This window comes from Perca fluviatilis, chromosome 24, assembly GCF_010015445.1.
Source record: "Perca fluviatilis chromosome 24, GENO_Pfluv_1.0, whole genome shotgun sequence".
Taxonomy (NCBI): domain Eukaryota; kingdom Metazoa; phylum Chordata; class Actinopteri; order Perciformes; family Percidae; genus Perca; species Perca fluviatilis.
The window spans coordinates 16,460,482-16,486,843 of record NC_053135.1 but is presented as its reverse complement, the minus strand read 5'-3'; the positions used below and the strand labels follow the sequence as shown (position 1 = coordinate 16,486,843).

The 26,362-nt window shown below is 42.3% G+C and overlaps 2 protein-coding genes and 1 pseudogene across 3 annotated transcripts in view; 2 read left to right on the top strand and 1 right to left on the bottom strand.

Moving 5' to 3' along the window:
- Window positions 1–26,362, bottom strand: part of LOC120554234 (zinc finger protein 501-like) — a 223,975-nt gene that overhangs the window by 125,828 nt on the left and 71,785 nt on the right. The window lies entirely within an intron of this gene.
- LOC120554212 (gastrula zinc finger protein XlCGF57.1-like) overlaps window positions 1–26,362 on the top strand; it is a 443,376-nt gene that overhangs the window by 367,292 nt on the left and 49,722 nt on the right. The window lies entirely within an intron of this gene.
- LOC120554207 lies at window positions 1,505–25,543 on the top strand (annotated as a pseudogene).

The window sequence follows — 26,362 nt, the reverse complement described above, 5'->3', positions numbered from 1 at the left end:
ATGTCAGTCTCTCGATGTGCAAAACTGATAGAGACATACCCCAAGCGACTTACAGCTGTAATCGCAGCAAAAGGTGGCGCTACAAAGTATTAACTTAAGGGGGCTGAATAATTTTGCACGCCCAATTTTTCAGTTTTTTATTTGTTAAAAAAGTTTGAAATATCCAATAAATTTCGTTCCACTTCATGATTGTGTCCCACTTGTTGTTGATTCTTCACAAAAAATTACAGTTTTATATCTCTATGTTTGAAGCCTGAAATGTGGCAAAAGGTCGAAAAGTTCAAGGGGGCCGAATACTTTCGCAAGGCACTGTATATATATACTCGTACCACATTGGTCTGTAGTATTCTCTCTACTACCGCAGTACTTTTACAGGGATATATATATATATATATATATATATATATATATATATATATATATATATCTCTATATATATATCACCTATACAAAATAGGTGATACATGTTTCATTATATATATATATAATGAAACATGTATCAGCTATTTCGTACTACAATATTTAATGATTGTAAGAACGATGACACAGTGAAACTATGTGTAGCTTGTGTATGGGTGATCTAAAGTAACGTCTCAATGGTATTTCACAATAAATTAGTTTTTTGAACCAGTGATTGTGTAAGTGCAAGATTTCTTTAAAGATATGAAGGCACAATGCAATGTTTTGAACATTGGATAGCCTGTGTTACAAGTGATGACCGTTTTGAGTTTTGTGTCTAGAGTTTTGAAAAATTACATCAAGGTTCTGAAATTAGTAGCAAAGTGATTGTAAAAAACTGTAACAACAATATTGAAAGGATTTCTAAAGAGGTCGACCTTTCTGTTAAAGAGTAAAATCATTTAATTTTTAAGTCGTCTTTCCACTTTTCCAACCATCACAACTCTAGTTGTGGTTGACTTTAACACATAATTTACCGATTTACATGTGAAAATATGGTGGCTGTATACACACTTAAAGTATTGCTTTTATAAATGGAGTCTGGTAGGTTTAGCACTAGCAACTTCAGAGCTGTTTCTGGTTAAACAGGTCTTAAAGAGGTTTTAAAAAGGCCTATTTCTGTCAGTGGCAAAAACAGCACTTTTACCGGACCAAATTGATGATGCACATTTGCCCCAAAGGGTTACATTGCAGCTCGGTCTGTGGCTGTCGGTTACAGCATTCATGCTTAATACTGGACCAATTTCTGAGATTGTTTTTCCTATCAGTCACTTAGACACAAAAACATAGTAAAATAGGGTCCAGGTTGAAAAAAAAACAGTAGTTTCCCTTTAATGTTACTGCTGACCAGTAACAGGTCAGAGTGTCTGTTTGGGTTGAGGTCACTGTGTGTGTGTGTGTGTGTGTGTGTGTGTGTGTGTGTGTGTGTGTGTGTGTGTGTGTGTGTGTGTTGTGTGTGTGTGTGTGTGTGTGTGTGTGTGTGTGTGTGTGTGTGTGTGTGTGAGTGTGTGTGAGAAAAGGGGAAGTAGTGTGTGTATATAAACTGATGCTGAAGTCGATCTCATCATCATCTGATCTGACCATCAGAGACTCCACAGACAGACCAACTCCTTCATCTGAGCGGTGAGACACACAAACACACACACGCATACACACTTATTGTTTGTGCAATTTTAGCTGGAGATGCAAAGAATACCGTGTTCATTTTTAAAGTCTATGCATTTCGTCATACATACTTATCATAAAGTACTTAAACTGCGATTTCATGGAATTATTCCATTTCATTTTACAGATTTCTCCTGTATATTTTTTAAAACACGAAACTATCAAAAGAATTACAAATATAGACTGTGACTTTACATGTCCATGGTAAAAGGTGTATTGTCAGCTACATGTACTTAAATTATCAAAAGTAAAAGTACTCATAATGCAGAACGGCTTCTTGAATATTTTTCATCTCATGTTTTTTTAAACAGAATGTAGAAGAAGATATAAAAAAATATATCTTCTGTTTTAACATAATTTAATTCAGCGGTTGGAATATTTTGTCCACATTTGACCATTTGTATTTAACTTCTAATCCCGAATATTCTGACAGTGTCTCTGTAGGGCTTTATGATGATATCTTATAGGGATATAATGATACACTCAACTCACAATTGGATACGATTCACGGTTTTAAGTTCACAGTACTATTTACTCCGGATTTTATTTAACAGTATGAGCTGCAGATAAATGACTGAAAATATTCCTTTATTTATATAAACTGTGCAAAGCAAAGACTTTTTTCTCTTTCAATCTCTTCATGTTTGTTTTAACAGGTAACAAATGACTGACAAATTATTCCTTTATTTTTTTATCCAATATAAAAAAATTAACTGAAAAATATAATTAGATTTCTGAAAAAAAACTAAAAAAAAACTTAACAAAAGAAAGCAGAAAAAAAGTCTAACAACTCTACGCACTGGGCCATTTAGAATTGTCATTGCGATTAATTTTTTTGTTAACCGGTTGCAATCTTTACACTTTTTTAAAATATTTTTTGGGCATTTTAAGCCTTTAATTTAGAGGACAGCTGAAGACATGAAAGGGGAGAGAGAGGGGGAACGACACACAGCAAAGGGCCGCAGGTCATTTATACATTATGAGGAGTAAACCTCTACGTATGAGCGCGTGCTCTACCAACTGAGCTACCCAGGCGCCCAACAATCTTGACCCATTCATGTTGATTTTTAACCGATTCACCATGCATCGGTACATTTCAATATTCAAAGTATTATATATTTCCTGCATTAAATATTTGTTTCTCTTTCTGTGCAGTGACTTCAGTGAAACCTCCGGCCATCATGTCTCTATCAAAGGGGAAGTCACACCACCACAAGGGGCGCTACAACGGGAAGGTACTGCACCACTGACAACAAACCCATTACAATTTCAAAAAGAAGAACGGTCCAAGGCCCTCTTCTTGCAAAAAGTTAAAAGAGCCTTTATTTAGAAGGCTTTTTCATATTGAAATTGTTAGTCCGTTAATCAAGAACACAACCGTGTGCCGCTACACATGAGTTGTTACCCACATCTATTGTTAACCCTTATGTTGTCTTCCCGTCGACCATGCAACATGAAAATTTCAACTTTTTTTATCAAAAAATTGATCAATCAATTATCTTTGCCGCTCTACATCTAACATTAGCTCCACATTGTTGGACTACAACATGGAATTGGTCTTACAGATATTCATTAATCTCTTTCATTATTTCTTTCATTATTATATTTTGTGTTATTAATCTTTAGGTGTCGACCTCCAACCTTGGGCATTCCGGAGAAGATTTTCCAGAGTTTGAGCCTTTTCCTGACGCTCCCACACCCAGAGCACCTGCTGATGACGGCAGTAAGATCCATTTCATTTATTCATGTTTTTATCTGTCTGTGATGATGATAATAAAAACATTCTCTGATCAGTGATCAACAGCATACTAGTCTCGCTTTGCCAGGCCTTCCTCCACAGCGCTGCGGAGGAGGGTCTGGCTAGTCGACACAGCATTCCGGGATGGGAGAAAAACATTCTGTTGTTTATTGGCATTTCTTTACAACAATCACAATCGTCTTGGGCTGTGCTGAGCCCTGCACGGAGCCCTGGCGCCTCTGCTAAATAGTCTCGGGAAGGAACTTGTTTTGGTGGAACGTCTGTTTAATCAAAGGTTGTTTTAGTCGTGCAACAGAAAACTCAGCTTGAACAGACAGTCTAGCTAGCTGTCTGGATTTACCCTTGAGAGATCTGAGGAGCAGTTAACCATAGTCCTCATAAGTCCACCAGAGTTTAAAACGCCAACACAAAGAAAGCGGAAGGTAACTTGACATCGGGCCGAAAAGAAGGACATCCGGGGGTGGAAATAGACCAAAAGCATACAAACATGACGTACTCTGCCTTTATTCTTCCCTTTCAGCGCATCTGTCGGTGCAGATGGTCGACATGTGTCAGCAGATAAACAAACCACAACACAAGACGGCCTCCTACCACACCCCCAACCTGGTGGTCCGCCGCGGTCAGGAGTTCCTGGTGAGAGTCACTTTCAACCGCCCGCTGGCGCAGAGCAACGACTTCCAGCTTGAGTTCCTGATTGGTGGGTTTCAATTCAGAGATAGGACACAGATTTACAGGTTTTTCCAGTGACGTTTTTCACAAAAAAAAAAAAGAAATTACATGTGTATGGCAAAAGAAGAACATTAAAAACCTGTAACGGTGAACAACCATAACATTTCCATTGTTTTAGACAATGTAAATCAGGCTGTTCTCAGGAACCATTGGTATATATAGCTACTAAAAGTAACGCACTGTAATTCCTATGTATTTCATGTATTTATTACCGTATGCAGCACATTGTAGAAGCCTACATGTAACATGTAGAAGACTCTGGACCACATAGGGAGGGGTTTGGGGTGGACGGTAGGGCAGGGGGAGCGGAGTTTGTGTCCCACAGAAAACTTTCACCCAGGAAACGCATCCTGGAAATCTTTTTTCTAATCTTAACTAGTGGTTTGGTGTCTAATCTTAACTGTCGCCAGCTCGCAGTCACCTTTTCTCAGCTAATTTTAATCATATAGACCGCTAAACTTAACTGTCTCCTGACTGGTCGACAATCGGCATAATTCCGTAGGATGAATTGTGGGATGGGACACAGATGTACAGATTTTTCCCATGTATCATAAAAAATCCAAGAATAGACTGTGAATGTACATGTGCTCGCACAAAAAAAGAACACGAACAAAACCTGTAACTGTGAACAACCATGACATTTCCATTTTTTTTTTTTACTATTCATAAAGCATTCGTACATATACTGTAGCTCCGAAAAGTAATTCATTGTAATTCCTACATATTCCATGTATTTATTACTGTATGCAGCACTGCATGCAAAAAGAAATCTTTGAAATTGGTCCAGTATTGAGTGACAATACTGTGACCAGCAGCCGCGAACTGGTCCTGCTATAGAACCCTATGGGGCAAATGTGCATCGTCAATTTCGTCCATTAAAAGTGTTGTTTTTTATCATAAGTTTCTGACTACATTATGGAAAGGCTCTCTACAGAGATAGACCTTTTCTAAAAGAGTAAAAATATCTTTGTTTAACCAGAAACAACTCCATTTATGCTATCCCTAAACCCACCAGACTCCATTTAAAAAGCAATACGTTCAGTGTGTAGAGCCAACATATTTTCACATGTAAATCGGTAAACTGTATTTTTGTTTCAAAAAAAACTAGAGTTGTGATGGTTGGAAAAATGGAAAAAAAACAGCTTTTGAATTAGTTTTTTTTTCTTCTGTCAACTATGAATTAAGTATATTTTACGATGCTTAAATTACTGTTTATTTAAATGGAGTCTGGTGGGTTTAGCGAACGCAATTTCGCGGATGTATTAATGTTTTAAAAAAGGATCTTACTCTTTAACAGAAAGGTTTATATCTCTAAGAATGCTTTCCATAGTGTTGTCAGACACTCAGAATCAAAAGTTGAGCTTGTCTGTGGTAAAACAAGCCCTTTTGTGGACATAAATTGAAGGTGTGCGATTGCCCTATTAACTTACATTGTAGCTTGTTTCACCACTGACAACTGCAACGATTTTGCTTAATACTGGACCAATGTCAAAGAATGTTATTCCCATCAGTCACTTAGACACAAAAACAGGTTGAAAAAACGAAAACTAGTTGTTTTGGTATCTAAACTTAACTGTCACCGCCACATGACGCTCACCTTTTGTTAGCTAAACTCAACAGCAACGGCTGCTGAAACGACATCAGCCCTGTAGCCGGCTCCCAGTCACCTTTTCCCGGCTAAACTTAAAGTGATGGTTCGGAGTAATTTCACCCTAGGGTCCTTTGCACCATAACCTCGAGCCAAACACCCCCCCAGAAGCTTTTTTCACCTGGGTCTAACATTGGGAGCGTTAGCGTAGAGTAAGCGAATAGTGTTAATCGCAGCATTGAGTACGCAGAGCTAATGTATCCGAATAGTCTCTTACCCATTATCGCGCACTAATGACGTCGAAAGTACCAAACGTCTACAGTAGTACAAATAGGTTATGCACTCATAAAACGATGGATTGTAAAATTTGTAAGTACACCAGAAGTTTATGTAAATAACACTTGCCTGCTGGCTTCTGCTCTCTGCTGCTGCTGCTGCTGTTACTACCGGGCAGTAAGAGTGCTTAGGGATCTACAAATTACAACACCGAAAAGAGATGCAACAAAAATATTTATTAATTTAATGATTAAATAAGGTAATGTCTCCAAACTTACCTTAATTATTACTTGTCTCCTGCTAGTTATACTACAGCACTTACTTTAAAAAATAAGTTAAATTAAAAATATTTTTGTTGCATCTCTTTCGGGCGTTGTAATTTGTAGATGTCCCAAGCACTCCTTACAGCAGCAACAACAACAGCAGAGAGCAGAAGCCAGCAGGCAAGTGTTATTTACATAACCTTCTGTGTAATTATAATTACAATCCATCGTTTTTATGAGTGCATAACCTATATATACTAGTGTAGACCTTTGGTATCATTTCGGGCATTATTAGTGGGGGTAATGTTAAGAGACACTTCGGATCCATTAGCCCTCTGCGCTAAGCTATTCAGCGGCTAACGCTACTCTACGCTAACTCTCCCAGTGTTAGACCCAGGTGAAAAAAGCTTCTGGGGGGGTGTTTGGCTCGAGGTCATGGTGCAAAGGACCCTATGGTGAAATTACTCCGAACCATCACTTTAACTGTCATGTGACTGGACGTCACGTCAAGTTGCCATAATTTTGTAGGATATCATACGAGTTGTTGTGCATACAGTTCAAATGATTTGCAAAAATTAATGAACACACACACACACACACACACACACAGCTGCTGTGTCAGCTTGATCACAGGAATAAAATGGTTTACGTCCGCAACATAATATATATTTTTTATTCTTTTAACATTTTATTTTTCAAAACCAGTACCTGTTATCAAGTAGTGTACGCTTTTAAAACTTTTTAAATGTTTTTTTGACAGTCCATTTCTGGATTTTCATCTCCTTGTATCCTTTCCTCATCACGAACCCTCCTCCTCCTCCAGGTGAAAAGCCTTCAGCCAGCAGGGGCTCCCTGGTGGCGGTAACCTTCAATTCCCGTCTCGGGGGCCCGTGGTCGGGTCGGATTGTGGAGCGTAAGGGTGTAACTGTGACTCTGGGCATCACGCCGACGCCCGACGCCATCGTGGGAAAGTTTCGTATGTACGTGGCCATCGTAGCGGGCACCAGCATGCAGCGAACCAAGAGGAACGCCGCCACTGACCTGTACGTGCTGTTCAACGCCTGGTGTAAATGTAGGAACTCCTCTCCTGTCACCTGAGAGTCACTGTTCACATGTTTCTGTCCTGTCTAGAAAAAAGCAAAGATTAATCGAATAGATGTCAACCATTAAATTAATCACCGTTTATTTTGGGTTAATCGATTAATCAGTTTGAATCATTATTTATGAAAAGAAAGTAACACTTCTGTGATTGGAGCTTGTTAAATGTGAATATGTTCTAGTTTCTTCACACCTCTGTGACAGTAAACTGAATATGTTTAAGTTGTGAACAAAACTAGACATTTGAGGACATTATCTTGGGCTTTGGGAAACACTGATCCACATTTTTCCCCATTTTCTGACATTTTATAGACCAAACAACTAACCAATTAATCGAGAAAAGTACAAAGACTTTGTTACTGTAATTACGTAAAATTTTCATGCAACTGTAAATTAAATGTATCTTTTACTCCGATACATTTCCTCTAAGCATCTTCGTTACTCGTGGTAACGTGGTGGAGATCTGAAATAAAGCTTCAGTCAACAAAGTATTTTAAGTCTTAATTCTTTGTGCAAAGAAGGTTCACTACATCACAGGAGAGTCTGAGAGAAATGCACAAAGAGTGTGAGAGAGCAGTTTTCTTATCTAGTTTCATCAAGGCTGTATGTCAGCAAAGGGCGAGCGGGGTGGGGGTGCAGATCTGGTCCGAACCACTTCGGACTATCAGGGAATAACAACCTGTGGATTTACAAGGTCAAAGTGCACTTACACATCATCTTCTTTGAAACATTCGAGCTGAAAACAGAAACTGGGAGAGATTCAACAAATCTTGTTACATCAAAATGAAATCAGAAGAAATTCGTTTAGACTGCAAAAAGCAGGCTTGGTGAATCATTGCTCCTAGATTGCAAGTTAGTGCATGCTCCCTTCCAGTTGGTTACGTAATGCCTGTTTGTTGCCAAGTGCCAAAACCATAGGCCAAAACCAAAGATGAAGAGGAGGCAGTATAATAACTGATAGCGTCCTGCTGCAGGCTCTGCATCCAACATTACAGGTGATGATCATCCAAACAACAGTGGTGAAGAGGATGGTTTTCTTTTACTTTTACTTCTAAAAATTTATTTTGGTACTTAAGTACAGTAAATATAAGATACTAAGTTTATTGAGAGTTTGAGTGTCCTGTGGGGTTTCAAGCGTTATTCAGGGAGATCTAGGAAAAACTTTTAAGTAAGTTTATCTATTTTTACAGAGATTCATTGACGTTTTAATTGACATTTGAAAGTTTTTGAGAGAGTGAGAGCAGAAGGTTTCCTTCGGTGTCTGTTAATGTTTGTGATAAACTGAAGGATGCAGTGTTCCTTTATGTGTTGAGAAAATTCTTCTTCTTTTTAAGCTAAATAAAGCCTTAAAAAAAGCTTTATACTATAAAGACATGATGCAACACAAAACACACATGCACAAAACTCTTCTTAAATCTTCCTTCCAGCAGTTTTCATGTTTCAGAGAATTTAATTTGAGAGTTTAACGTTTTGTTTCTGATATGGGTTATTAAAAACTCTCGGTCTCTCTCTCTTTGCAGATGATGCGGTGTTTCTTCCTAATGAAGCAGAGCGGAACGAGTACGTCCTCAACGACCATGGTGTGATGTATCAGGGTTCATTTGATGCTGTGACAACCCGTGATTGGGTTTATGGACAGGTTAGTCTGGATCAACAGAGGCACACTGCCACGATAAGCCTGACAAGCCGGATATCCGGTGTGTTTGTCACTTTGAAAACTGTATGTTACCAATTGTATATACCCTGATTGGTCAGCATTTACCCATCTGCTCTCTCGGAGTCTCTGCACCATTATTGCACCCGGGGAAAGCTGTAACAACGCTGTATAGTGGCACTTTTTTACCTATTCATAATATAGTTGTGTCTTCACAACCGTACGTTTGAACAACACAGTCTCTAATGCGGGCTGTGTGCATTTCTCTGTGGTTTGAGTGTTTTGAACCTTGACTGCTTTATAATTAAAGAAGACATCTTACTTTATAATATAGGAACTTTAAAGCAATACAAACAACCCAGAGCATTTTTTTCCTCCTATCCCAGAATGTATCTGTGTTTTCTTACTGCAGTTTGAGCGCGGCGTTTTGGACGCCTGTATTTACATCCTGGATGCGTCTCAGATGCCGATCGGCGACCGAGGCAACATCATCAAAGTGATCAGGATGGGATCCGCAATGGTGAGAAAAGAAACGTTTACATGCCTGACATTTTTGCAGTTTTAGATCAGCCAGCTTGGTCCAGAGTGCAATATCTCAACAGCTGTAGGATGGAGTCTTAAAAAACTTGGTTCAGACATTTCTAATCACCCAGAGAATGACGCTGATGATTCCCTGACCTTTCTCTTCCCCTCAGATTAATGCTCTGGATGATGATGGCGTGTGTGTTGGGAACTGGAGTGATAACTACTCAATGGGCAGGTCCCCGACATCTTGGACGGGCAGCGTCCAGATCCTTCTGAAGTATGCCAAAACCGGAGTCCCGGTCTGCTACGCCCAGTGCTGGGTGTTTGCTGGAGTCTTCAACACCTGTAAGAGCATGCACTGTTTCCAGGATACACTTGTCAAGGTGTCGTGTCAAGACTTTCAGATAACTTTATGTGTAGATGGCCTACCGGCCCAAGGCCCAAAGGTTGTTTTAACAACCATATAGAGACCCAAAACAAACACAGAGGCTGCAAACAATTGCAAAGAGACAAAACTACCAAAAACGGACTACAAAATGACTACAAAGTATTGCAAAACAACCACAAACAGACAAAAAACAACTACAAAGTGACACAAATGAGTACAAAAAGTCCTGTGTCTTTTGTGTAAAATTTTTATCTGAAAAGTCACTACAACTGAAATACATGCAGTGGAGTTAAGACTACAGTATTACAATAATACAGGATTTCATATAATTTGACTTCTCATATATATATAATTTTTTAACTATTTAAATGGAGCAGAGGCATGAGTGTGTTTTATGAAAGTGACACACCATTAACCATGTGATATTAGTTGATAGCATGAAATATTTGATAATTTCAATATTTTCTATCTCTTCAGTCCTACGCGCCCTCGGCATCCCGGCGAGGCCCATCACCAACTTTGTTTCAGCTCACGACAGCAACGGAAACCTGAAGACCGACCTCATCTGCCTGCCTGATGGCTCGCCGGACGACAGCAACACCAAGGACTCCATCTGGTCAGTCATCCCTGGTGCTAGGAGACTGCCAGGCCAGAAACTAGTTCATTCGAAATGTCTCAACTTATTCTGTGCACATTTTGACAAAGTCATGATTTGAACGAGAAAATTTAAACCTCATATACTCCAATAAAATTACTCAAATTTGTACTTAAATAAATGTACTTTGGTACTTTCCACCACAAAGACACAAAATGACTACAAAGAGACGCAAAGAGACAGAAACGTACCACAAAGTGACAAAAATGACTACAGTGAGACGCAAACTAACTACAAAGTGATGCAAAAGTCTACAAATCACAGAGACACAAAAGGACAACAAAGAGACATAACTAGATGTAGACAAGTCACCATTACAGCGGTGGCACCTCACAATTAGCAAAAAATAGTACCCCATCCATCTATCCATCCATCTATCGTGATCCCCTTATCCGGGGTTGGGTCGCGGGGTCAGTAGCTCCAGCAGGGGACCCCAATCTTTCCTTTCTTGAGCCACATTAACCAGCTCTAACTGGGTAACATACCTTAAATGTGTACTTTAGTACAGTACTTGAGTACTATGTTTGTAGATATGGCGTCTTCCTGGCGCTTAGATGGTCCAAATACTGCAGTTTCTTTACTGTGTAAGGTCTGTGACAATGACTCTTTTTTGGATGGGAGGGTAATCAGATATAACATTGAGGTATTGGAACTTGTGTAATCTGGGTGGTTTGGCTGACTAAACACATGTATAAAAAGGTGTACTGACAGCACGTCTCTGTAGGAACTACCACTGCTGGAACGAGGTGTTCATTACGCGCGATGACCTGCCGCCCGGCCTCGGAGGATGGCAGGTGGTGGACGCCACGCCCCAGGAGACCAGTGATGGTAGGACAGACAGACACAGACAGAGAAAGGTGGACGGATCAACAGATAGCTGGATGCTAAACACAATGTTTGTTTTACAGGATATTATCGCTGCGGTCCAGCTTCAATAAGCGCCGTCAAGCAAGGTTTGCTCTGTCACCCGTTTGATTCAGGGTTCGTCTTTGCTGAGGTTAGTTTCTTTCTTTATTTCTTTAAAGGCCTCATGAATGAAAAAATGCATTTTCCCATTGTTAAGCCTGCGTCCCTAAAATAAATGTTCATTTATCTATTGTTGATGTTTTATATTTGTAAAAACTATATATATTTTTAAATTATAATCATGGTCTGTTCTCTTCCTGTGAAAAGTTTAGAGTTGTGATTGTTGGAAAAGTGAAAAGATGAGCCAAAACGGGTTTTCAAAGTTTTATTTAGTTTCTGTCAACTTTGAATTAAGTGTATTTTACGATGCGCAATTTTGCGGATGTTTTTATGTTTAAATAAAGGATCTTACTCTTTAACAGAAAGGTTGACGTCCTTAGATTAATAAATAGATTATAAGATTATAATATCTGAGCCTGTCAGTGGCAAAACGAGCACTTTTGTGAAGGTAAATACTGCACGATTGCCCTATTAACTTAAATTGTAGCTTGTTTTCCTGCTGCTGACTGCAGCGGTCTCGCTTAATACTGGACCAATGTCAAAGACTGTTGTTCCCATCAGTCACTTAGACACAGAAACATACGGTGGCGAGAAGTCCTCTACAACAGATAACAGGCTTTCTTCCTGTGGTTCCATGTTAGCTGCTGTCACTCTGGCGGGGGAGGGTGGAGCGTAACGCCCACGTAGTGCTATTGGTTACTTTAAACGGCAATCAATATCCGAGACGAGTCCCTCCCTAGCTTTGTATTTTAACAGGAAACACGTAAACATGCGGAAAGAAATGGTGCTCTGACTTCCGTTTCATGAGGCCTGTCGCTGCCCGATGTGAGTCGAGCGCAGATGTGAGATGTGCAAATTTAAACGGTTTACGGCATAACGTGTCATACTGAAATTTGTGAAATCCGTAAAATAATAAACTTTTCTCATTACAAACAATAACAGAAGATGGAAATCATTTCAAAAACGCTTTAGCTATCTATGATTGTTTGATTGCTAACATTAGCTCAAAACGCCATTCAAGTGACAGCCTTTGTTGTGTTTGATTGCTAACTTGTAGCCAGCAGTGAAAAACTTTGTTATGTAGGTCAATTTTTATAGCGTCTAAAGGTTTTTCAATTGAAAGGGTATTACTTTGTTTTTTAAATGTTGTTTTGAACATTTTATGCTTAATATTTTTCTTTACTTACTTTAGCGAGATAATTAAGCAATATCTCATGATAGGCTGAAGTATGTTGCAAATTTATCACAGCTAAGGGGCGTGGTTCGGCCTGACGTTATGCCATTGCGTATGGCAATATGAATTTATGTTCCCATTCCAATATAAAATATTTGAATAACAAACAATAATTTCACAATGGAACAGACCCTCCTGGGCTGCCTGCACATACCGAGGCAGCTGTTGTGGAACGCAGGTAACGTTAGCTTACAATAGCAGCTAGCATAGGCTATTTTTTTTGCCAACGCCAAAGATTCTCCTTAACTAAAGAGAACACATTACATCCTGCACCAGCGGTATGAAACGCTGCACACTTTCTGTCTAAATTGTCATCGTATCGGTGTTTCCTCCAGGTGAACAGTGACGTCGTCTTCTACAAGCGGGATCACTACGGGACTCTGACTCCGTACTGGGTGGAAACGGATTACATCGGAAAGGCTGTTTACACCAAATCTTTGGGGAGCAACTCACCGAACAACATCACACAGAACTACAAGTACACTCAAGGTAACACACACACACATTTCAAATTACAACAAAACAATAAGATGACACTTATTGTTTTTGTCCACAGGGGACGCCAAAATTAAAACAAAATTAAAGTTCTTTGTAGTTGCTTTAATGGCAAGGTTAGTAATGTTGATGTTGTTGTTAAGCTAGCAAGTTATGAAAGTAGCATCTCCTCTGGGCTCTGTCTAACCCCTCCCCCTGCCCACACACAGATATCCATAGAAACAAAAATCCCCCAACAGAAAAACGGCAACTGTGGCTTCAATTTCCATGCCTGTCAACTCCCTCAGCAGTCGCCACTTCTGAATAGCTATGCCAATGTTTATTCTAGTTTGTCCTCTAGCTGTATCTGCATCCCTTTAAAGTCACCGCCTTTTTCAGCTTCAATCTCTTTTCTTTGAGTTTTCTCCTCCCTTAGCACAATATCTTCCTGTGTGTGAGTAAAGTACAAGTACTTTAAATTTGTGCAGCAGCTGTGTTTGTAGATACTGCGTCTTTGACTTGATTAAAGACTTGAGAGGGTTGGGAGACGTTGGAGTTGGTGGTGAATTGATTTGTGTCTGCAGGTAGTGAGGAGGACCAAAGTACCAAGGACCGGGCGAAGGATTACGGAATGCAAATGGATCAATCCGAGCTGCCTGACACCACACTGTCTATCAGTATTAACGCCAGACAGGTAACACACCTGTCTACATGTCTGTCTTTCAGTACTGAACATTATGGGTGTCTTGATTTCAAATCAAAAATTTATCTAAATTAACTTTTTGTCGATTAACAATATCAAAGAAGGATTGGCGATTCCCTGTATTTTTTTCTCTCTCCACCCCCGCCTACTTCGCATGTCTGGAAAAAACTTACTTTTGGTAGCATGCAGCTAAAGACACAAAGTAACGGTAGCTTAGTGGTAGCCAGCAGCTGCAATTTTCCAGACACCATGGCCACTGCCGGACTCGGCAGAAACAACAGAACTGGAAAATCCTCCTGCTTCCTTGAAGTCCCCGTGTGGCAACATTTTGCTTTCACTGTGTTAAGTTATTGAAACAAACAACAAAGGTAAAGCAGGTGGGCTCTGATAGGACTCCATGGTGCATTCAGGTGCATCTTGTAAACTCAGAGAAACTCAAACTGTTGCAAAGTACCCTTCTGCCATCTAGTGGCTCTTAGTGTGGCATTGCCATAACTGCTGAAATAAAAATGTTCAAATCATATATATACACGCATATATATGCCAGCATATATTTACATGTAAATGCATGAATTAAGGGTTTATTTCAACCAAACCAGAGGGGTGGTTTTAGAGGTAGTAGGGATCCTTTCAATAATGTTGTCAAGACACTTAAAATAATAATCGGAGCATGTCAGTGGCAAAAACAGCATGTTTTGTGGATGGAAATTGATGGCGCGCAATTGCCCATTAACGTTATATTGCATCTTGTTTTGAATCTTGCTTAATACTGGACCAATTGTTCACATCAGTCTCTTAGACACAAACACAGGAAAATAGGGTCCAGGTTGAAAAGAAATTTAAAGTTACCCTTTAAGTACAAATTCAATGTACTTGTACTCTCCTCCCTTCTCTCCAGGTCAACCTGGGTCAGGACGTCAACCTACAGGTGGATTTCCACAACCCCAGTGATGTCCCCAAAACCATCCAAGCCAACCTGGCCGGGTCCGTCATCTTCTACACCGGAGTCAGAGCCAGTCACTTGATAAATCACAACTTCACCATCACCGTGCCAGCCACTCAGAGTGGGCAATGTCAGAGAGGAAATAGTGTTTGTGTTTATCAGAGATAACCTCTGTTACAGTCTGTGTGTGTGTGTGTGTGTGTGTGTGTGTGTGTGTGTGTGTGTGTGTGTGTGTGTGTGTGTGTGTGTGTGTGTGTTGCAGTGAAGAGTGAGATGGTGAAGATCACAGCTGATGAGTACATGCCATATTTGGGCACTCAGCGTTGCATGCACTTTGTTGTGACTGGACAGACTGAGGACGAATCAGGGACCGCCATCAAGGTGCTCGAGCTGCAGATCCCGACGCTCACCGTGACGGTAAGACTCGTGTCAGGGTTGAAAATCGGCCACTTTCCCTCTTTAAGATTTAGCTTGGTGTAAGGCAGGGGTGTCGAACTCAACTTCACTAAGGGCCACACTGGAAAATGAGAATCCCATTAAGGGCCAGACATGTTTGACATGCTTTTTTTCAACCGAAAAAGTTGATTAATACCTTTGACTGTATTATTGGTGTCTCATATAGCTTTCTCACTAACAGTTTGGTCGACATAAAGCCCTAAACAACAAGCTGTTTCACAGCCTGAATATGTAACCTCTGGTTCTATGGCAAGTTCTGAGCCTCAAAGTCGCACAACTGCAGTCTGTACAACAGTTTCCCGTCTTTTTGGTTTGGCTCACATCTAGGCGGGCCAAAATCTATTGTGAACATAAATTGATATGTGGGCCGGATCAAAATTTGCGAGGGGCCGGATTTGGCCCGTGGGCCTCGAGTTTGACACATGTGGTGTAAGGTATTTTGTTGTGTTACCTCTGTTAATTGTTAAGAAGAAGTTAAGACATAGAGCTTTTATTGTGATGGGAAAATCCGAAGTGGTAAAATTCTGTAATTCTGCCGTTGACTGTGTTGTTCATTAATAAAGAGAGACGTGCAGTGCCGTCTTGGTTCCGGCATTGGACGTCCATGTTTCTTTATTTAATAGTCGAGCCAGAGTCTGGGCGATGTAATAAACCCTCGGTATTAGTGCAGCGCCATTAAAACCATAGGGACTGTTATAACCTTGGACGGTTAATAATGCACGCAGACTTTGAACTGTTAACGGACTTTACTTAACGTTTTCAGCAGCTCACATACACAGGTAGCAACACACTGGGGAAACACATGTCAACGGGGCGGGGTCACCCTCTTAACCTCCCTGGGGGGAACCTGGGTTAAATAATAAAGGTTCCGGGGTGCAGTACCCTTAAACACTGCGACACAGTTTCAGTCTGTAACACTTCTCCCCCTTTAAGTGAAAACATAATGTAAACAAATACAACTATGCCACTCAGGTCCCCTTTGTAAACTCATGAACGTACATATTTTCTGTCACGTTACGGCCTTTTCCTAACTTACAGAAATGTGTCTTGCATAACAATTTTAAACAACAATCTACCAAATGCTTTGTGCTTGAATATATTTAACATATAATATTAATAACAATTAACATTTTGTCCTAGCGTTTGGACCGTTTAACATGTCAGTCTATCTGGAGGCTTGTGCTGCCTCTTAGATCTCCTCAGTCCCACTGTGGGACCAACAGGTCCTGTAGCAGGTTGTGTACTCCCAGCCAAGTTTGGGGTGCAGACAGGCTGGTCTACCTGTACAGACTCACTTTGCACAGACAGTCCATCAGTTTGCTGTGGTGCTACTGGCACCTCAAAATCAGCCACCCGAGCTGTCCACACTGTCCTTGCGTGCTAACACTCCTAGGGCCCCTCCCCTTCAGCCCCACGGCGAGCACGAGGTGATCCTGGTGCCTGCGGATCTGCCGTCCATCCAACAAGTCCACCGTGAAGGCAACCGGTCCTGTCTGGCGGCTGATGAGTCCTGGCAGCCAGGGAGGACCCTGAGCAAAGTTCTTGGCAAACACACAGTCCCCAGGCTTAAAAAGCCTCTCTTTAGCATGTTGGTCTCGCCTCCCTTTCTGCTCTTCCTGCGAACGGACAACTCTCGCTCCGACGTCTGGGTGGAGCAGATCCAAATGAGATTTGGGCTTCCTCCCCATTAACATTTCTGCTGGGGAGATGCCCGTGGTTGTGTGGGGAGTGATCCTATATTGGAACAAGAAGCGGGAAAGCTTAGTTTCCAGTGTATGTCCTGACATCTTTCGTAGACCATCTTTCAGGGTCTCAACGGCTCGTTCTGCTAAGCCATTGGAGGCCGGATGATAGGGAGCCGTGCGGACATGTCGAATACCATTTTTCTCCATGAACTCCTGGAACAACTCACTGGTGAAAGTGGGCCCGTTGTCTGTCACCACAGAATCTGGCAACCCGTGAGTAGCAAAGATGCTCCTGAGCTTTTCAATGGTGACTGGGGCAGTAATGTTTGACATGATGTGTGCGTCCAGCCACTTAGAATGTGCATCCACCAGCACTAGGAACATGTGACCAATAAATGGACCAGCAAAATCCAGGTGGAGCCTCGACCACGGACGACCAGGCCACTCCCATGGGTGGAGCGGGGCAGGTGCTGGCATCTTCTGGTTACTTTGACATTGTGCACATGCCTTTACCTTTTCTTCTAGAGCACTGTCCATCCCCGGCCACCACACAAATGACCTGGCAAGGCTCTTCATCCGGGACACGCCAGGGTGGGCGTCATGCAGCTCGTCCATCACCCGTGCCTGCCCAGGGGGTGGAACAATCACTCTGGAGCCCCAGAGGAGACAGCCATCCTGAACACTTAGCTCTAGCTGACGCTTGAAAAAGGGCTTAAACTCCACCTGCCCAACAGCTGCTGGCCAGCCCTGCATCACCCATCTCTTAACTTGAGATAACACTGGGTCTCTCTCAGTCCACATTTTGACTTGCTTTGATGTCACTGGAGTGTTAGACAGCCTATCTAACATGAACACAGTCTCTGGGGGCAGGAAAGTTTGGTTTGGCGCGTCTGGAAGAGGGAGTCGGCTAAAGGCATCAGCATTGGCATTTTCGCTGCCCGCCTTATACACTATTTTGTACTGATACGCTGAGAGGGTTAGTGCCCAGCGCTGTACTCTTGCTGAAGCCATGGGTGGGATGCCTTTTGACTCACTGAACAGACCCATAAGGGGCTTATGGTCTGTATAGATGGTAAAGGGACGACCATACAGGTACTGGTGAAACCGTTTCACAGCAAAAACCACAGCTAGTCCCTCTTTCTCTAGCTGTGAGTACCCTTTTTCTGCTGGAGTGAGAGTGCGCGACACATATCCAATCGGCTTTTCAGAGCCGTCCTCCATCTGGTGCGAAAGGACCGCCCCCACACCATAGGGCGAAGCGTCACAGGACAGGATGACATCCCTGTCTGGATGAAAGTGCACCAGCAGTCGATCAGAGTGTAACAGCTCTTTTACCTGCTGGAATGATGCCTCTTGTGCTCGCTGCCACTTCCATGAGCTGTCTTTATGCAGTAGCTGATAGAGGGGGGCCAGTACAGTTGAGAGGTCAGGTAAGAATTTGCCATAGTAATTTACTAAGCCCAAGAACGACCTGAGTTCTGCCACATTCTTTGGACTTGGAGCCTCTTTTACTGCCCTCACCTTCTCATCCACAGGAGACAGACCCTGAGCCGTAATCCTGTGGCCCAGGTAGGTGACACTTGGAGCTTGAAAACGGCATTTACTGCGCTTCAACCGCAGCCCGGTTTCTGCCATTCTCTTCAACACCTGGCCCAAGTTACTCAGATGCTCCTCCTCTGTTTTCCCGGTGACTAAAATGTCATCCAAGTAGACTGCCACATGGGGAATGTTTTGGAGCAGATTGTCCATGGTGCGTTGAAAGATAGCCGGACTGGATGCCACCGCCCAAAAACCAGGCGGTTATACTTGAACAACCCTTTGTGGGTGTTGATGGTGACATACTGTTTGGATTTCTCGTCCAACAGCAGCTGTTGGTACGCACGACTCATGTCCAGTTTTGTGAATGTCTTTCCACCTGCCAGAGTAGCAAACAGGTCCTCCACCCGTGGCAGAGGGTAGGTATCGAGCTGTGAGGCCCGGTTTGCCGTCAGTTTGTAGTCTCCACAAAATCGTACTTTACCATCATCTTTCAAAACTGGCACAATCGGGGCTGCCCAGTCTGAAAACTCAATAGGCTCAATGACACCTAGCTGCTGGAGCCTCTCCAGCTCCGCCTCCACCTTGGCTTTCATGGCATATGGCACTGGGCGAGGTCTGAAGAAACGTGGTTGTGCGTTGGGGTCTACACATAGTTTTACAGTTGTGCCATGGAGGGTGCCCAGCTCATCTTTAAAAACATCCGCGTACTTTCCTAGGATGTCTTCAATCACTCTCACGTGCTTGATTTCCCCCCAGTTCAGGCGAACTTTCCGCAGGATGTCACGACCAAGCAAACTTGGCCCCTCTCCCTTAACCACAAACAACCTTGCCGTAGCCTCCTGCCCTTGGTACACAATGTTAACTTCTATAGCTCCAAGAGTGGAATGCACTCACCCATATATGTCCTCAGTCTGACATTAGTCCCTTTGAGTGCAGGCTACCTCTGAGCGCCACAAGTTGAGGTAGGTAGCTTGACTTATCACTGAAGCAGAGGGGGCCCGTGTCCACCTCCATTTCCAGCTCCTTTCCATTTAACTGCAGTGTTGCCTTGATGGGCTCAGCCCGGGCGCGCTGAGGTCGATGAGGTTGAACATGTTAAAGGAAATCTGTTCCTCAGCCTCCTCACTCTCCAGGTGATGTGTGTTCATATTGTGCCTAGATTTCCCCAATCCTTTCTCTGTTTATTCTTAGCAGCTCTGCACTTCTTCGCAATGTGCCCCTTTTCTTACAGTTATGACATACAGTGTCTTTAAAGCCACAGTCATTGGCAAAATGTGCTCCCCCGCACCGGTAACATTCAACTGACATCACTGGCTTGCCTGTTTTCTCCTTGAAACGCGCGATGAACGGTGCGTGCTGCACACTCCGTCGGCCTGTTGGATGTCCTTAGTATTATTGGCCGCTGTTTCCATTGCTTGTGCAATCTCCAACGCCGTCTTGAACGTGAGATTAGCTTCTCCTAACAACCGGCGTTGCATGCCGTTGTCACTGATGCCACAGACTAACCTGTCGCGCAGCATGTCGTCCAGGGCTGCTCCAAACTCACAGTGCTACGATAACTGTCTCAGCTCCGCCACAAACGCAGCAACCGAAACCCCTGGCCTGCGGGCATGAGTATGAAAGCGAGCGCTGAACAATTACAGATGGCTTCGGGTTGTGGTGGTCTTGCACCATCTTCACCAGCTCCTTAAACCCAATACCTCCCGGGCTCCAGCGTAGCCAGGTTGCGTATCAGTTTATACGTCTGCGCCCCGCACACACTGAGGAGGATGGAGCGTTTCTTGTCCTCTTCTGTAATGTCATTCGCCAGGAAAAAGTGTTCCAGTCTCTCGACATATTCAATCCAATCACTGTCCGACTCGACATATTCACTAAGTGAACCCACAGTAGCCATGCGTAAACTACACGGAAACTTCTTCTTCGACCTAACTCGGTTTAAATCCTCGTCGCCAGTGTTATAACCTTGGACGGTTAATAATGCACGCAGACTTTGAACTGTTAACGGACTTTACTTAACGTTTTCAGCAGCTCACATACACAGGTAGCAACACACTGGGGAAACACATGTCAACGGGGCGGGGTCACCCTCTTAACCTCCCTGGGGGGAACCTGGGTTAAATAATAAAGGTTCCGGGGTGCAGTACCCTTAAACACTGCGACACAGTTTCAGTCTGTAACAGGGACACTGGCATTATTTTTTACAGTTGATGTTCTCAGCTTGTGTTGTTCTTTTCCTACTACATCTTCTTCTGTGTTTCCAGCTGAGTGGCTCGCCTCGGGTGCAGCAGGAGATGTTTGCCAACATTACCTTCACCAACCCCTTCAACTTCGCCCTGAAGGCCTGTAGGCTGTCCATGGAAGGAGCTGGAGTCATGAGCGAGAAGACACGTTTCTACGGGTACACACACACACACACACACACACACACACACACACACACACACACACACACACACACACAAAATGTGATATAGAAGTGAAGTCAAAACAGCTTGATCGTCCCCCCTGGGGACTGGCTGCAGTATAGGTCATAAGTCCTGACCCCTCTATGTTAGCGGATGGGACATGGGCCAAACAAAAAAATCAAAGTGCACGTCAAATACTTTTTTCTAGAGCTGCAAAGGTTAATCGATTAGTTGTCAACTATTAAATTAACCTGCAACTATTTTGATAATCGATTAATCGGTTTGAGCGAAAAAAAACTCCAGATTCCAGCTTCTTAAATGTGAATGTTTTCTAGTTTCATCACTCCTGAGTTGATGGAACATGGACCAAAATCAAAAAAATCAAAAATCAAAGTAAACGTCAAATAAAATTTTTCCCAAAGGTGGTTTCTGTCATTTTAGGTAGTTGTGATCACGCTAATGTTTGTTCCAAGTGTTCATTTTTCTGATCAGTTGGGTTTTTATAAGGGCTTTCAAAATGAACACAATAACGAGTTAGTGCGACTTCCTTTGAACGCCACTGATTTTTTGACGCAAGATTAACGCACTCTGTTGAATTTAATATCATAAGAGGTATCGTTAATCCTTCTTTTAAGGAAACATGAAGTTAAGTGGCTGTCCTGATAAGCTAAGTTAAACTAGTGCTAGCTTGTGTCAGGTAAAGTATTTGTTATTTAGGTGATTAGTACTATTTTAGTAAGATGCTGATGTGTGTTATTATAGCAGCAGCTCGGCGGCTCGAGTGGCCCGAGTGGCAAGTCAATCCCCATAGACCTCCATGGTAAAAACTCCAAACTTTTACAGCATAAATAAACATGTTGACAGACTTTGGTTTCTATTCAATTCCCCCCTTTGACACTTCATGACAACTGTATGAGGGGTAAGGTTTTAAATTACTCACCCATTTAAATTATACTAAGGCTTAAAGTTGTGTTACTATCGTCACTAAATAAGATATTTTGCTAAGAAAAGCTGCATTTTCCATTTAACCAAGTATCCTGCATCATAAATACATAGCATTTTTAGCAAGGCAAAATGCTTGAAAATCATTTGAAAATGTAGCAAGAAATTATGATTTTAATTGTGGATAGACCTCCTGCCTTGATAAAAATATGCTTTAGGAGGCACGGCTTGTCTGTCCCAAAATTATGGCCGCATCTACGTACTGCTCTAATGAACAGCAGCGGCAAGTGCGGTATGTATGTATGTATGTATGTATGTACAGTACAGGCCAAAAGTTTGCACACACCTTCTCATTCAATGCGTTTCCTTTATTTTCATGACTATTTACATTGTAGATTCTCACTGAAGGCATCAAAACTATGAATGAACACATATGGAATTATGTACTTAACAAAAAAGTGTGAAATAACTGAAAACATGTCTTATATTTTAGATTCCTCAAAGTAGCCACCCTTTGCTTTGATTACTGCTTTGCACACTCTTGGCATTCTCTTGATGAGCTTCAAGAGATAGTCACCTGAAATGGTTTTCCAACAGTCTTGAAGGAGTTCCCAGAGATGCTTAGCACTTGTTCACTCTGCGGTCCAGCTCACCCCAAACCATCTTGATTCGGTTCAGGTCCGGTGACTGTGGAGGCAAGGTCATCTGGCGCAGCACTCCATCACTCTCCTTCTTGGTCAAGTAGCCCTTACAAAGCCTGGAGGTGTGTTTGGGGTCATTGTCCTGTTGAAAAATAAATGATGGTCCAACTAAATGCAAACCGGATGGGATGGCATGTTGCTGCAGGATGCTGTGGTAGCCATACTGGTTGCAATATGCCTTCAGTTTTGAATAAATCCCCAACAGTGTCACCAGCAAAGCACCCCCACACCATCACACCTCCTCCTCCGTGCTTCACGGTGGGAACCAGGCGTGTAGAATCCATCCGTTCACCTTTTCTGCGTCGCACAAAGACACGGCGGTTGGAACCAAAGATCTCAAATTTGGACTCATCAGACCGAAGCACAGATTTCTACTGGTCTAATGACTATTCCTTGTGTTTCTTGGCCCAACCAAATCTCTTCTGCTTGTTGCCTCTCCTTAGCAGTGGTTTCCTAGCAGCTATTTGACCATGAAGGCCTGATTCGCGCAGTCTCCTCTTAACAGTTGTTCTAGAGATGTGTCTGCTGCTAGAACTATGTGTGGCATTCATCTGGTCTCTAATCTGAGCTGCTGTTAACTTGCAATTTCTGAGGCAGGTGACTCGGATGAACTTATCCTCAGCAGCAGAGGTGACTCTTGGTCTTCCTTTCCTGGGGCGGTCCTCATGTGAGCCAGTTTCGTTGTAGTGCTTGATGGTTTTTGCGACTGCACTTGGGGACACATTCAAAGTTTTCGCAATTTTCCGGACTGACTGACCTTCAGTAATGATGGCCACTCATTTCTCTTTACTTAGCTGATTGGTTCTTGCCATAATATGAATTCTAACAGTTGTCCAATAGGGCTGTCGGCTGTGTTTCAACCTGACTTCCGCACAACACAACTGAATGTCCCAACCCCATTAATAAGGGAAACAATTCCACTAATTAACCATGAGAAGGCACACCTGTGAAGTGAAAACCATTTCAGGTGACTACCTCATGAAGCTCATTGAGAGAACACCAAGGGTTTGCAGCCCTATCAAAAAAGCAAAGTGTGGCTACTTTGAAGAATCTAAAATATAAGACATGTTTTCAGTTATTTCACACTTTTTTGTTAAGTACATAATTCCATATGTGTTCATTCATAGTTTTGATGCCTTCAGTGACAATCTACAATGTAAATAGTGTAAATCTCCTGTATGAGATTTTTTCCAACATACTGTAAAATTAAAAATTTTAAAATTAAAAACTACTTGAGTTTAACAGAATTATTCTGTTTATGAAAAAACCTGTAACTGTGATAACCATACCATTTGTATTGTCCCCTATCCAGTATATTTTGCATTCACTTTTGTACAGTGGGAGGAAGTGGAGACACGTCGTCCAGCTTTATGTATACAGTCTATGGTGATGACATTTGCTGTTTGGCTCGTGTGTATTTATACCCGTACACCTGTGTGTGTTTCAGAGTCATTGAGCCTCAGGCTTCGATCTCATGGACGGAGTCGTTCAACCCTCGGCTGGAGGGAAATTGCTGCATTGTGGCGGTGATGGACTGCAGCAACCTCTGTGAGGTAACCTCCACACCTTCCTCTCTCTTATTACCAGCAGTGGAATGTAACTGCAATTACTCAAGTACTGTGTAACGTAACTGTGTTCATGTTCAGACACTGTCCGCGGCAGTTGGCCATATCCGAGCACATTCGGACTCACACAGTCAAATATACACTATGTACAAAAACATTTACATGTCTAATTAATAGGCAAAAGTGACTTTGATGAGAGACCACAGTAAGGAGGCTTGGGCGAGGCTCAGGTGGCACTACAACTTTACATTCAGCTTTTACTGAATCATTTGGAGTTGTTGAAGCATGCCATTTCATTGTGAAGAACAGAAGTACGGTCCTGGACATGTTGATATCATTAGTCATGTTTCCATCAACATATTTTAATGCACATTTTGAAGTATCACATTAGAAAATGTTGATGGAAACGGCAAAATTCAAAAAACTTCCTCAAATTTGCAAAACAAGTTTTTACGTATGCTTGAGGTGGTTTTCGCCTTTTTAGAAAAAGAGTTAACGCGCAAAATGGGAGATGGAAACAGCTTTGCCGAATAAGTTGTGACGGAGCGAACATGTAACTCACATGACTATAGTCCCGGTATCCATCGGATGGGGGAAGGATCGTAATATGGGTCCCATCCAGTGCACTTCGTACACTTGTGGCACGAGGTGCGTAGTGGAGTTGAGGTGTGCTATAGCCTGGGCCTTAGCCACGTCGGGTAAATTGATGAATTGGTAAAGTACCTGTACTTTGAGTATTTTCCATTTCATGCTACTTTGTACTTCTTTTCCACTACATCTCTGACTGAAATATACGTGCCCTGTTGTGTTGTTTTTTCAGGTGAGGGGAGTTGCTTGCGTCGACATCACGCCCTGAGATGATTGGTTCAACAGAGCTGTGTGACCCCCGCCCCTCTCCATTTCCACTACGCCTCCACCAATCACAGCAGCTTCAAACTGAGTGGGCGGAGCCGACAAACTACGCAAACAACGTCTTAAATTATTTAATTTCGTGTTTGATTTCAACGTACCCAAATCCCAGGGAATTCCCAGCTTTGATGCTAGTTTAGTGAGGAAGCTCGAGGGTTAAAAGTCATATAGAGGAATAATAATAGATCCTTTTTAATAGCTTTATTGGGCAAATTTGAGCAATTTAAGGATTTTGTTCTTGATAAAATGAGATTTAAGAACTAAAATATTATTATTATTATTAATCAAGGCTTTTTAATCAATAAACATCTCAGAGAGTCTCCTCTCAGTCTGAGATATAAAATCTGTTTAATCATCATTTTAATGTTTGGATGAAAACAAATTGTTGGTGATTGTACTGTAGTCTTTTTTTTCTTTCACTGCTGAACCTTTTCTACTAACAATAAAAGCTTTTTCAAAACCACGGAAGGTGTCACAGAACATTATTTCCACATCCGTCAAAATCATAGAGGACAAGACAAACTGCAGTTCAGTCTCAGTATTTTTAAAGAAATCGCTGCAATGCAGCTTCAACAAAAGGTTTAAATGTTACAGTTGTGGAGGAAGTCCTCGGCAATGGTGGAGCTAGAAAGTCTGGAGGCATGGGAGGACGGTACACAGGAATCCCCCACATGGTTTAGTGTTACCTTTGGTTGATCATAACTACTGATAAAAAAAGACACATTTGTAAATCTTTACATTTCGAACCCTAGAAAATAAACAGAAAATAGCCATTGACTTAAAACATGTTATTTTACTCAGTGATATGAGGTGTTATGCTACTGTACTGCAAGTCATACGGAAGAAGAATAAAAACATACCACGTGGTCCAGGGGGAACTGCAGGCCTACCCTCTTCATCCCGTGTCATCTCCCTCTGCCTCCTCCTGATCACTCCAGTCCTCTGTCCCTCTCTCAATCTGCAGCCTCCCCTTCCTTCTTTTTTCACTTCGACGGCTCTGACCCTCCTGACCTCTCCAGTTTACTGCCTTCTCCTTCTTTACTTCCCTCATTCTCTTCCTCATTTTGCAAGAAAACTGGCAATATCCCCACTTTTAGCTTTCCTTTTCACTTTAAGGCTTCAGCTAGTCTCTCCAACCGTACTGTGGCCCGTGCTCAGTCGCTCCACTCTTTGCCAGGATGCAGACCACCACAGCAGACTCGCTGTGTGTGAGCCAGACAACAAACAACAAAGTTAGGAGGGGTGGGGGGGGGCTGTAGATCCGCTCCTGGTAGGCAGACAG